The sequence below is a fragment of the Meriones unguiculatus genome, chromosome X (genome assembly GCF_030254825.1).
Source record: "Meriones unguiculatus strain TT.TT164.6M chromosome X, Bangor_MerUng_6.1, whole genome shotgun sequence".
NCBI classification, from domain to species: Eukaryota; Metazoa; Chordata; class Mammalia; order Rodentia; family Muridae; genus Meriones; species Meriones unguiculatus.
In genome coordinates this window covers 105,669,052-105,684,049 of record NC_083369.1, presented here as the reverse complement: position 1 = coordinate 105,684,049, position 14,998 = coordinate 105,669,052, and positions in this window count along the sequence as shown.

Genomic DNA, 14,998 nt, shown 5'->3' with positions numbered 1-14,998 from the left:
AATATTTACTCCCTCCTAAACCTCGAAGCCCTCAGTTTCCAAACATTCAGATTTCCCACATTATACTTGCTTTTCGTGAAATCTTAGGTCTGGTTCATGCTCCATGTCTTCCAAGATCTCTCCTCCAGCTCTGCTCTTGCTCTCCTCCTCTTGCCCCTTCTCCTCCCACTCATCTTCTCCCTTTTGGCTCCTCCCCTCTTTCCTGTCCTCTGGCTCCTCCCTGTTCAACATTGTGTCTAGTTGCTTTATTTTTGTCCTGTTTACACAAGAGTTGAGACAGGATACTTAGAATATATCACAATGGAATATCCAGATTGAAACAAGAGAGTTGAGGGTGGGGTAGGGGAGAAATCAGTATTTGAATGAACAAGGGTAAGGTGAATATATTAAAAAAAATCATACCAAAGGGTGATCCATTCCATTTCCCACCATTTGCCAGCAAGTTTCATGATTTCCTTATTTTTCATTGCTGAGTAATATTCCATTGTTTAGATGTATGACAATTTCTGTATCAGTTCCTCAGTTGAGGGGCATCTGGGTTGTTTCCAGCTTCTGGCTATTACAAATAAAGGTGCTACAAACATGGTTGAGCAAATGTGCTTATTGTATACTTGAGCCTCTTTTGGATCTATGCCTAGGAATGGTATGGCTAGATCTTGAGGAAGCTCTATTTTTATTTGTCTGAGAAAGCACCAGATTGATTTCCAGAGTGGTTATACAAGTTTGCAGTCCCATCAGCAGTGAAGGAGGGTTCCCCTTTCTCCACAACCTCTCCAGCATGTGTTGTCAGTTGGGTTTTTCATCTTGGCCATTTTGTTGGGTGTAAGGTGAAATCTCAGGGTCATTTTGATTTGCATTTCCTGATGGCTAATGAGGTTGAACATTTCTTTAAGTGTTTCTCTGCCATTAGATATTCCATTATCAAAAATTCTCTGTTTAGCTCTGTTCCTCATTTTTTAATTGGATTACTTGGTTTACTGCTTTTCATGTTCTTTAGTTCTTTATATAAAGTGGATATTAGCCCTCTGTCAGATAAAAGGTTAGTGAAGATTCTTTCCCAATCTGTAGGCATTCGTTTTGTTTTGATGACGGTGTCCTCTGCTTTACAGAAGTTTTTCAGTTTCATAAGGTCCTATTTATTGATTGTTGCACTTAGAGCCTGTGCTGTTGGTGTTCTGTTAAGGAAGTTGTCTCTTGTGGCAATGAGTTCTAGGGTACTTCCCCACTTTTTCTTCTAGCAGATTTAGAGTATCTGGTTTTATGTTGAGGTCTTTGATCCACTTGGACTTCAGTTTTGTGCAGGGTGATAATTATGGATCTATTTGCATTTTTTACATGTAGATATCCAGTTAGACCAGCACCATATGTTGAAGATGCTATCTTTTTTCCAATGTACTGATTTGGCATCTTTGTCAAAGATCAGGCTTTCATAAGTTTGTGGGTTTATTTCTGGGTCCTCTGTTCGGTTCCATTGATCCACCATTCTGTTTCTATGCCAGTTACATGCAGTGTTTATAACTGTTGCTCTATAGCACAACTTAATATCAGGGATGGAGATAACCTCCTGAAAATGTTTTCCTGTAGAGGATTGTTTTAGCAATTCTGGGATTCTTTTATTCCATATGAAGTTGAGAATTTTTCTTTCAAGTTCCATAAAGAATTTTCTTGAAAATATTTTCTGGGCCTTGGAGGAGGGAATCTTCCTTTTCCTCTATTCCTATTATTCTTAGGTTTTGTCTTTTTATGTTGTATTGAATTTCTTGGACGGTCTGTGTCAGGAATTTTTTAGATTTACATTTTCTTTGACAGATACATTGATTTCTACCATTCTATCCTCCACACCTGAGATTCTTTCTTCCATGTGTTGTAGTCTATTGGTTATGCTTACCTCTGAAGTTCCTGATTTTTTCCCTAAGTTCTTTTTATCCACAATTACCTCCATTTCTATTTTCTTTAATTTTTCCAATTCTATCATCTGATCTTAAATAGTTTTGTTGATTTCCTTCACCTGTTTATTTTCCTGTTTTTCCTTCAATTCCTTCAGCTGTTTGTTTGAACAATCCTCTGTTTCTTTTATTTCTTTCAGTGATTTAAGTATTTCCTCTCTAAAGGCAACACACTGTTTGGCTGCAACTTCCTGAATTTCTTCACCGATAGCCATAATATGTTTGGTTTTATCTTCCTGTATTTCTTTTCGGTTGGCCATAATCTGTTTGAGTTTATCTTCCTCTAATTCTTTATGTATTTTATGTTTTTCCTCTGTTATCCTCTATATGAGCATAGATGTTAGCTTATCTTCTTGAATTTTAATTATGCTGGGGTTTCCAGGGCTACTGGCCCCTGGATAACTGGGTTCTGGAGATGTCATATTGCTCTGTCTTTTGTTGGTTTAGTTTTTACGCTGGCATCTACCCATTGGGCTATCTTAGGTGTTGGGTGTTAGTTTTTGGTGGTTCCTGGAATCTTGTGGTGGAGAGAATCTCCTTCACTAGAAGGTGGTTTTTCCTAGAGGAAGCTTCATCAGCTTTTTGGTATGGTAGCACTATGGCAGGTGTTTTTCAGGATTTGCCACAGCTCACCTTAGGCATAGAGACCTGAGTGGTAACTGTGGTCCTTGTTAGTAGAGAGGCTCTCCTCTCACCTGGAGAAGTCCTAGAGACAGCTGCCCTGCTTCTGGGTTTCTTGCTGTAAATTTAGTGACCTGCTGCTATAACCTGTGTGTCTTGTGGTTTCATCAGTTTTGTTAAGAATAACTGGTTGTCCCTTGAAACAGTATCTGGGGGTTGATCTCGGGGATCCCAGGCTTCTGTAGGTCTGAGGTTGGGGCTCTGTGCCCCAGTACCCAAGCAGTAATCTGTGGCAGGTGAGTATGCTCTCCTAGTAGCAGCAGACTAGCTGGTGTGCAGCAGTCCCTGGGTTGGGCCTATCTGTGGAACCTTTTCCAGGGATATACTGGATGACCTATTGAGATCCCTGTTTTCTTCCTTCCCTGTAGGGTTTACTCCCGACAGGGACTCCCAGTCTCTTTTGCCCTGTGGTGCACAGCTCTGTCTGTGCCGGAGAGCTGGGGGCACATCAAGCTTCTTTCTCTGTGCTCGCAGCTGGAGCCCAGTTCAGTGATGGTGGTTCACACCCGCCATTCTGCGAGACCTTTTCCAGGGAAAGAATGGTTGACCCTAGGTCAGTCTCCTTTCCTTCCTTCCCTGTATGGTTTTCTCGCGACTGGGACTCCCAGTCTGGTGTCTTTGTGCCCACCATTCAGCATGGGAAGATGATCAGTACACGCAGCCATGTGGCTCTGGTCTGGCAACCTAGTGCCTGGGCGAATCAGAATCTTTTCTGGGTTCTGGCTGTGTGACCTGAGAGTAGACCTGACTGATTCCTATGCAGTGGGCGTTTCCTCACACCTGGGAAATATGATCACTGTTGTTTTAAGGCCCAGAGTTCAGTCTCTTGGTCGCTGTACAGAAAATGTTTTCCTGCTCCTCAGACGCAGTGTTCTCCTGGCACCATCATCTTTTTCTCCCCCTATATAATAGTTTCTTATAGGAAAATGATAATTTGTGTTAAAAGAACTTACTCTGAATAAGTTTTTACATACTATCTATCATCTTAAAGTGGAAATAACCATTAGTTGGTGAATAAACAAGTATCTTGAATGCATTCATTTAATTAAAGACTATACAGCTCTAAAAGCAAAAGAACTCAAAAAACATTTTATACACACACATAAAATACATGTAAATTTTTGGATATTAAAGGAACTATGAAAAGTTCAAAAGTTCAGTCTATGTTGGGGCAGTAGTGGCACATGCCTTTAATCCCAACATTCAGATGCAAAAAAAGGCAGATATCTGAGTATGAGGCTATCCTGGTCTATAGAATGTGTACCAGGACAGCTGGGGATACACAAAGAATTCCTCTCCCCCTAAAAAATAAATAAATAAGTAAGTAAATAAATAAATAAATAAATAATTCTGACTCAAAAGAATGCGACATTCTTTTTTTAAAATTTAATTTAATTTTTTTAATATTAGTTACATTTTATTAACTCTGTATCCCAGCTGTATCCCACTCCCTTATTCCCTCGCAATCCCACCCTTCCTCCCTCATCTCCTCTCTGCCCCTTTCCAAGTTCACTGATTGGGGAGTACATCCACCCCTTTCATCTGACCCTGTTTTATCAGGTATCTTCAGGACTGGCTGCAAAGTCCTCCTCTGTGGCCTAGCCGGACTGCTCTTCCCTTGGGGGTGTGGGGTGGTCAAAGAGCCTGCCATTGAATTCCTGTTAGAAATAGTCCTTGTTCCCCTTACTATGGGAAACCAATTGGTTACTGAGCTACCACGGGCTACATCTGAGCGGGGGTTCTAAGTTATATCCATACATGGTCCTTGGTTGAATGTCAGTCTCAGAAAAGACCCCTGTGTTGTGATCCACAAGAACCAAATATATCTGGGCATTCTTTTAAAAATCTATTTTATTTATGTTTTTTCATCTCTTCCTCCCTTCTCCACCCCAATTCCTTCCAACATCCCAGCACCAGGTAAGAGAGAAGGAACTATTTTAATTCACTTTAGCTATTTCCTGCTCATTAGGCTCTGCGTATTACTTGTGGAAAGTCCAATCTTCATTTTAGGATCTCTCCAACTTCTTATGACATTGTATCAACAGCAACCAGGGACAGCAAGAGGGAGCACCAGCAGCCTTCTTATTTCTTGGAGCTGTCTTCTTCTCTGGGCCTTAGCATTTTTTCCCTCTCAGAGGCCTCAAAACTAAACTATCTGCAACTGGCAAAGAGCCTCTCAGAGCCTGCATGAAGCAAATAGTTTGTTGCTGTAGACCATCTGAATTAGTCCCATATCCAACACCTGGGATCAAAACAAAACATATTTATATCACAACGGAAGAATATATGCATTTTAGTTCAGCCTGTAAATTTCTGATGCCAAAACCATAGTTGTTCAAAACAGATTGATTATGAATAATTGGCTATGAGAAAGGAATCTAATTACAATGTGTGGACTAAAGTTGTTTTAGAAATTAAAAAAAAAAGACCTCATATTCTGATTACAGTAGTTTTTGTACAAATGCACATATGTGTGTTCATGTGTTAAACTTCTTTGATATTATAGTTATAATAGCCAAAAAATAGCAACAGCTGAGGTGCCCACCATCTGATGAAAAGGTAGTGAAAATCTAGCACATTAAAAGAATGGAATATTATTCAGTTATTAACAAAAATAAAATTTGCAATAAATGTATGCAGCCATGAACTATCATTCTTAGACAACCCAGATCTATAACTGCAAATGTTGCATGTGTTCTGTCATCTGTGAATGTTCAGTTTGAGTTTTGGTATGTGAGTGTTCCATTTGGAATACCTATTCATGTTGCAAAATTACTAAGAGAGCATAGAGAAGGGCTTTCATTGGAACAATGATAGAATGCAAGTGATTCTATCATTGCATAAGTGATTAAAGGAGAATAATGATACAGTAAGTATTAAATTGGGAGGTAATGAGAGGGCTGGGTAGTGAAGAAAATATGAGGAGGGATAACTAACACTAAAGGCATTTCAAAAAAGTCACATGGGAACATGCTCCTGTGTATGAGTCCTAAAATACAGTAATCCATATGCGTAAAAAGAAAAAAAATCTTAAATGAAGGTACACTATAATGGGGTAAAACTATCCCCTATAGATATCACAGGACAACAAATAAAAAGTGCCATATTCTAAATATGTTATGTCTTTTGTTAGACTATCAATATTGCAGCATATTCATGGTTGCACTCCAGAACTTGATGGTACAACCTTATTGTAGAAGATACCACATACTTATGTATAGAACATGGAGACATCAATCTGGGGGTAATCTAGAAGCTTCTTCCCTACTGGCTAGATTTCATAGCACTTATATTCATGGTACTGGAAATAGAAATCTTGGCATAATCTTACCAGAAAGTGAACCTTGTGAGCTACAGTTCTGACCAAGTGAGCAGTGCAATAGTAATACAAATGTCATGAAAGCAACCAATTGATATCCTACTGATTTAAGTACATTCTACAAGTTGAAAGCTGGGCTTGCACCATTATTAGCATCAAGAACCTGTGACTACAGATGTTCCTCCATTTGTGCATCTGTCTCTGGAGGAGCCCCTGGACTCAGATCTTTTAGTTTTGTTGGTCTCCTTGTTGGGCTCTGGCCCCCTCAACATAACTCTATTCCCACCCCTGTCTTCCTCCATAAGACTCCCTGCACTGTGCCCAAAGTTTAAACCTGCGTCTCTGCATCTTCTTTTATCCCCTGATGGGTAAATCATTTCAGAAGACCCTCTATAGTAGGCTCCCATCCTGTTTCCTCTATTCCACCACTCCTGTTGTCTATCCTGTTTGCCATTCTGAATGAGATTTAAGCATCCTTCCTAGGGTCCTCCTTAGTGTTTAGTTTCTCTAGGTCTGTAGATGGCTATCCTATATTATATGGCTAACATCCACTTATAAGTTAGTTTATACCAAGCCTGTCTTTCTGTTTCTGGGTGACCTCACTCAGGATGATTTCTTCTAGTTCCATCCATTTGTCTGCAAATTTCATGATTTCCTTGTTTTTAGTTGCTGAGTAGTATTCCTTTGTGTAGATGTACCACAATTTCATGTGTATCTTTGAGTGAGAGAAGCAATGGTTCCCTCTATCACAAACTCAGTTGACTGCTATTTGATTACTCACCCTTGGGGATGTGTTCTTGCCAGGCCATGGAGGAAAAGGATCCAGGCAGTCCTGATGAGGTTTTTGGGCAGATAGCAACAGTAGATAACTCCACCTTTCAGTGGACTAGTGTAAAACGGAGGGGTGGTGGGACCCGACAGAGTTGGGGAAGGGGGTTTCAATTGGGATATATAATGAATAAATTGTGAAGAAAAATTAAAAGTTAAAAATTAAGAAAAGAACCTGTGATTAGACAGCTCATAGGCTTTTAGGGAGAACTCTCTACTATTGTTCTGCTAAAAGGGCATAGTTTTGAACTGACTGGTAATGATATCACTCTTCCTATAAATTTGTTCATCTTTCAGTGCTCATGAGATATTCTTCCTCTATAGATGATAATTAACAAAGAGACACAGCTGTCCAACATGAAGGGATTCAGACACTGTGGAACTCTCATTTCTAAACTGTATATTACATCCCCATCCAAATACCTAGGAACCATTGTGAAAAGGGTGCCACACTGATTCTAAGAACCAGAGGCAGTGAATAACTTTAAGTGTTTTCTGGAAATAGCAGGGTGTTTTCAAGCAGGAACTCAGACAAGTTGTGACAGCATGTAGAAGACTAGTGTGAGGTTAAACTAGACAAAATTCCAATATAGAAAGGGCATTGTCATGAAGTCCCATCCATAGATAAAAAGCTATGGGATATTAAGAGCTGTTGGGGACAAGACAGAAAGTTTTGTTTAATGATACATCCTCTGGCAGGTTGACCAAACTCTAGTGAGCATCCACATATTCAAGAGTATATGTAGTGTACAAACTACTTTATATGTTTTAAAAAATAGATGACACAAAGTTGTGTGGCTGAGGATTGGAGGTAGGTATAAGAGAAGTTGAGGAAGAATGGTGAATATGATGTATGATTAAAATGTGTAAAGTTCTCAGAGAATTATCAAAAATAGAAAACTTTTAAAATCATACAGTTTATACCAAAATATAAAATGGTCAGTAAATAGTGGGTAACGTTTTTTGCTACAAAGCCTGATGAATTGGTCTTGATTCTTGAGACCCACATAGTGAAAGAAAATAATTAAATTCCAAGAGTTGTCTTCTAACACACACTCTGTGACACACATGTGCCTGGACACACACACACACACACAAAATAAAATAAAGTCAAAACAACACACACATTAATGCTCATATTAAAGTTAAATAAAAATAGTAATTGATTTATTGGTCTTCCATCTGCAAATATTGTCCTTTAGAATGACCACCAATTATTATGAGGTTGCATTTTCTTTATATTCTCGGTTAAAATTGTTCAAACTTATTTAGATTAATTCAGATAATTATCACTTATTGTTGTTCTAATGGATTTTAAAAACTTTGGGCAGAGTGCATGGAATCTTATAAAAGAAAGGGGAGATTGAAAGATCTGGAAGGGTCTGGGGCTCCACAAGGAGAACAACAGAACCAATAAATCTGGGCCTAGAGGTCTTTTCTGAGACTGACACCCCAACCAAGGAACATTCACAGAGATAACCTAGAAACCCTGCACAGAGTTAGCCCATGGCAGCTCAGTATCCAAATGGGCTTCCTAGTAAGGAGAGCAGGGGCTGTCTCTGTCATGAATTCGGTGACTGGATCTTTAATCACCTCCCCCTGAGGGGGGAACAGCCTGACCAGGCAACAGAGGAAGACTACTAAAGAAAGTCCTGGTGAGATCTGATAGGCTAGGGTCAAATGCAAGTTGAGGTCTGCCACTATCATTGGACTGGGAAAGCTGCATAGGAGGACATGAGGGAGGGAGGGAGGGCAGGATTGGGAGAGGATGAGGGTGGGGCTACAGCTGGGATACAGAGTGAATAAACTATAATAAATAAAAAAATATATTTAAAAAATGTAAGTCAACTGGACATTGTTTTGAAACCCTCTCAGATACTTGAAAAATCCCACCCTTTGGTGATGCTCAGGCAGTACTCTTGAGTTTTTGAAAATTAGTAGTAAGATGTTTTTTTTTTTTTTCAAACTCTTGCATAGATATTTTTGAAGTGCATTCCTAACAGTAATTCTTTTGTTTCTTCAGGTTTTAATGAGCATACACAGCACTTGAGGAAAACTGTCCTTTACTCATGAATTCGAAGTTAACAATATTATGCTTTTTTTTCCTCTTCTACAGCACTGATGAGAGATTATTACAAAGATTGACACTGAATAATTATGTGATTTCTTACATTTGCATGGAGTCAATATTCATAATAAATGTTTTAAAGCTAATGATTAAATAAACATTACTGAGAACTAACTACCTGTCAATTATTGTGTTTATTAAAGAGGATATGAAGATAAATAAGTCATTATTTCTGACCACACAGTAATGTCTAATGGAATACATGAAAAATGGCATTGGAAACAGAAGCCACGGGAGAATAAAATATTCTTGGGGTATAATTTTGTCACAAAGGGAGGAATTATTCCCTATATTGAGACTCAAAATTCACTAGTGAATATATCTATTAATGTTTCTTGATGGAATGTCTGTCAAGTTAAATAAGCTGCTCACATACTAGAAATCAACAGGTGTTACAGTTTTAAACTGAACAATGCTGAAGCATATTAACTCTGGAGAATGTTGTCCCTAAACCTCGGTAGGCTGAGGAATTGAGAGGAAAAGATTACTGTAGTATATGGTTCATGTCTGTTTAATTTCAGACTCTGAATCAGCTTGTTTTGAGTGAATAAATGTATGCATGAATAACAATAGTGACACTTATTTTTAATTTGGAAAAAAATCATCTTCCTGAGACAGCTTTCTCTATTGATATCCAGTGAACATGGTTGACTATAAAATACACTTAGAATATGATTGATACCAGGGAAATTATGAAATATATGAGTGGCAGGGCAGATGAAGGAATATTTTCATGTAGTTCCAAATTTAACAAAGGTAATTAAAGACTAAATGCAGTTTTTAAGGAAAGAGAAGCCACATGCCTAAAGTAGTTAGGGTCAAAACCTTCTAGGAGCTTGGAACAGGCATTGTATGTTTTGAACGAATATAGTGCAACTTACTGAAGATAATTCCAATGCTCAAAATTATTGAAGTATGTACTGATCTCTGAGTACAGTGATTGGTCGTTTCTATTTTAGAAACACCTTTGTCCCATAGATGCCACATTTACCTTCTTCTCTTCTGATTTCCATTGTATGTTTTTCTTATCCCCTTAAATTTAAATTGTTCCATAGGACACAATCCTCAATTTCATCTTCTTCTTACCAGTTAACAATGTACCAGGTGATCTATCCTACTTTATTAGGTGATTAACAAATTTCCCTAAATGTACCTTTTCCTACATTTTCCAAATATATTATGTGACTGTTCATAACACTGCTTGGGAAAACCCATCCTTCTTTTAAGTACCTTATATGAAGTAATAACTTTTCAAGACATTAAGTATATACAGGAATAAACAAGAATAAACCACTTTAATCAGATTTTCAGGGAATGTGTGAGTTCAAAGAAACCCTTCAGCAACAATACCTCAGGAGAAATTAATTTTATGGCCTTGGTTCAACTGAGAGCCAAGATGAACTATGACACTGTAGAGGATTTCACAGTCTTCTCATTTTCAAAAGGTAGCTGAATACAAATGTTAATACTGGCAAAATAATTAAGGGGAGAATCTCTTGAATTGCAGCAATAAAGACTTTTTTTTTTAGCTCTTAAGCACAAATGATTGTTTTTAAAAGACATTCAGGTAAAAGGAGATTGCAGGGTGACTATATTCTTTCTGGTACAACATGTAGAAGAAAAATAAAGTACTATTTCCCTCCATGCTCACTATCAGGAATTGTAAGCAATAGCCATATCATCTTCAAGAGTAGTTTTATGTCAAATTATTTGTGTATGCATATTGCCTAGACTTCAACATTTCAACAGTTTTGCTAGCTTCAGCACACATCCTCTACACATTTTAATTTTAATTTTAGTTGGCTAGTCCAGTTTCTAAATAACTGCTAACTATTCTTTCAAGAGTAAATTATAGAGTTGGAGAGATGGCTCAGCAGTTAAGAGCATTTGTTTAGCCTTTCAGGGGCCCTCTATGGCAGGTTCCTAACTTGTTTCCTGCTTTCTTCTTCTTCTGATGTCCGTCCTCTTTGCCTTTCGGGATGGGGATTGAACATTTTAATCAGAGTCCTCCGTCTTGATTATTTTCTTTAGATGTACAGATTTTAGTAGGTTTATCCTATATTATAGGTCTATATGAGTGAGTATATACCCTGTGTGTCTTTCTGCTTCTGGGACAGCTCACTCAGGATGATCCTTCCCAGTTCCCACCATTTGCCTGCAAATTTCATGATTTCCTTATTTTTTGTTGCTGAGTAATATTCCATTGTGTAGATGTACCACAATTTCTGCATCCATTCTTCATTTGAGGGGCATCTGGGTTGTTTCCAGCTTCTGGCTATTACAAATAAAGTTGCCCTATAGACTGTCAAAGCAGATGCTGAGACTTATGGCCTATTGCTGGGCAGAGTGCATAGACTCTTATGAAAGAAGTGGAAAATAGTAAGATCTGGAGAGGACAACAACTCTACAAGGAGAGCAACAGAACCATAAAATTTGAACACAGGGGTCTTCCCAGAGACTCATACTCCAACTAAGTACCATGCATGGAGATAACCTAGAACCCCTGCACAGATAGTTGTAAGCCATGGCAGTTCAGTGTCCAAGTGTGTTCCATAGTAATGGGAACAGGGCCTGTCTCTGACATAAACTGATTGGCCTCTTCTTGGATCACCTCCCCCTGAGGGGGGAGCAGCCTTACAAGGCCACAGAAGATGACAATGCAGCCACTTCTGATGATATCTGATAGACTAAGATCAGAATGAAGGAGAGGGGGACCTCCCCTATCAGTGGACTTGGGGAGGGGCATGTGTGAAGAATGGGGAGGGAAGGTGGTATTAGGAGGGGAGGAGGCAGGGTTTAATGGGGGTATTGGGGGGATACAAAGTGAATAGAGTGTAATTAATAAAAGGTAACAAAAATAATACCTAAAATAAAAATATATTAAAATTAAAAATGAAAAACAAAAGAGCCCTTGTTGATGTTGGAAAGGATCAGGGTTCATTTCCTTGTAGTCACTTGATGGCTGGCAACATTCTTTTCATCTATTCTTATTATCATAACTTTATTTTTGTAGCCACTGAAATCATAGAGAATAACAGATGATAGCCTCCCACTCTCCAAATTAATTGTTTAAAATCAGCATAGAAAGTAAGAGGTTTCATTATGTATTTTTTAATTTATTAACTTTACACCCAGCTTGTAAATTCCTCCCTAATCTCCTCCTGGTCCCACCTTTTTTCCCTCTGCTCCACATCCTCTTCCTTAGTCTTCAAAAAAGGAAAGCTCTCCTCCATTAACAGATGCACAGACTATTAAGTCTCTTCAGGACTGTCTGCATTCTCTTCCTCTGTGTGTGAGTTCTAAGATAACTGTCCCATGCAAAGTGCACAAACATACATGTTGGTAAAACATGCATAAATATAAAAATATTTTTAAAATAATTATTTTTCCCAAAACCACTTTAATCAGATTTTTATGGAATGTGTGAATTCAGAGAAACCCTTCAGGAACAATAGCTCAGGAGAAATTAATTTTATGGCCTTGGTTCAGAAAGGTAGTAAGTATAACAAATGTGACTCAAAAGATATGAGAACTGGCGACTGAACATTTCAGTTGAAAATTCCTACCACATAGTAGTCACTGGGTATACTCTAGTTATTACACTATTTAATTCTCTCTGTATTTATAAAGCTGAACAATACCATTCTTTGATGTCTCCTTCTGTGCTTTGAAACGTAATTTTTCATAAACAACAAAGGAAATTATAAGGATCATGGTTATCTCTCTAAATAGAGCCTATTATAAATTATAAGCCATCCATGTGTTGGAATGCTTCTTCGAACTTGAATAGAATATATTGCCATAACAAAATGAGACTCTACATAATTTTTTACTTTTTATGATTTAGTTAGCCTTGGTCTTTTTTTTTCTTTTGTTTTGACTGGGTCTCTCTCAATCTCTATAAATTTTTATTATGAACATTTGGTAACAGAGACTGTGTATTCATATCTGTGCCACTCATTGACGCAGAATATTAGCACTTGTTTTCTTTTCTTTGAGAATTATAAAAGATAAAACTTTTAAACACTGTGCTTCTTTCAGTGTATAAATCTGTATCTAAGAATGACAATTGTGAAGATTTATAAAAAAGGTTTTCTTCTATGTATGATACTTAACCCAAATTATTAATTCATATGCTGATTATTTTCATCGTATTCTTTCTCCTCATAAATCTATACTGAAATTGAGTGTATTGTCCTATTATAGTTTAGAACAGCACTTCACATACAAAGGCAGTGGGCCATATCTCACCTGCCATCTATATAAATAAATATTATTTCACTGAATTATAGCCATGTCCATTATTTTCAGCAGGTTTTGTGTTTTATAATCAGTGTTCATAGTTGTGAGAGAAATCTAATTGCACACAAAGCCAAATATATTTACTGTCCGAATCTTTACAGAATTTGTTGGTCACTGCTTTAGGCAATGCTCATGTTACTCCATATTTACAGATTGAGAATTTTGGTGCTGTGATGTACCTACATTATACCATATAAGGTTCTCCTGAAAACAAACAAACAAACAAAAACAAAGGTTTCTTAGCCTTCTTTGAACTATGGAAAACTGGACTTCACTATATTTTACTGATTCCACCTGTTCTACTTTACTTTGACATGTTGTACATATTTTAACAAATGATTAAATGAGCATTTGCATATGAATTTAATGAGACCATAAGGGAACATTTCAAATTTGGATTTCATGTGATAAATAAAGCCCAATACTGATTTTACAATGAACTTTACCATTTCCACATGAATCAGAAGACTTTTGGGAAAGCATAAGTGATGACTGTAGAATGGTTGTTTTACTAGAAATTAAAGGTGATGAGCATCTTGACATGCTGTTTTTGTAATCAACCTGCATTTGCTTAGGTTCCTAATAACTCAGACACTATCTCCTGTTTCTAGCCTTGAAAAATATTTCCTTTATACAAATGGATAAATATGTAACACATTCTAATTGTGATAACCATAGAATTTAAGAATCATATGATTTTCTTAGTGTGGGCATAGAATTTATAATAATGTATATACATATGCAAAGCTACTTTTACTTTTATAAACTTATCCATATTGTTTGCAGTGAAAATACAAATTATGAAAACTAAAGGTGCATATATGCACTTAAAATTATAATAAATCATACAAAGTAATATATAGGATTTGATGTAAAGCAAACACAGACATTGCTGATAGGGTTTAAATGGTCACAATTTTTGATATTTATTAATTTATTTATTACGACTTTGAATGTTTAGCAATAGATAAAAAGCAAAAAAGAAGCATAACATTTGACTCCATAATTCTATTTATAGTTACATGTTTTAAGTAAGTATGTGTACTAAGTAACAATTATATCAATAATCAAATTACATATCAATGGCAAACAGAACAAACTACAGATCAATTGTTATATTGTATATTAATCTTCTAAATATTCATCTATTTGTCAGTTTTCAATTTTGGTCAGAAAATAAAATTAATTCTCCCTTTGCAATATGTAGCAGTCAAATGGTAGAGTTATAACCAGTCAAAATTCTAAGTAAAAGAGACTGTGAGTGCTCATCCACAAACAGGACACCTGTATCACCACTTGTCCCACCCTACCCACATACACACATACACATACAATCAAATTTCAGGGTAAAAGAATGTCAGAGGTGGAGGAGGAGAGATGTCAAATGTGGTCTTCTGTACATGACTTGGTGTACTGGCTGGTTGTGTGTGTCACCTGGAAACAAGTAAGAGTTATCAGACCTGGAAAGGATCATCCTGAGTGAGCTGTCCCAGAAGCAGAAAGACACACAGGGTATATACTCACTCATATAGACCTATAATATAGGATAAACCTACTAAAATCTGTACATCTAAAGAAACTAATCAAGGGGGAGGACTCTGACTAAAATGCTCAATCCCCATCCTGAAAAGCAAAGAGGATGGGCATCAGAAGAAAAAGAAAACAAGAAACAAGTTAGAAACCTGCCACAGAGGGCCTCTGAAATGCTGAGACTTATGACCAACTGCTGGCCAATGTGCATGGAATCTTATGTAAGAAGTGGGAAATAGTAAGATCTGGAGAGGACAGGAACTA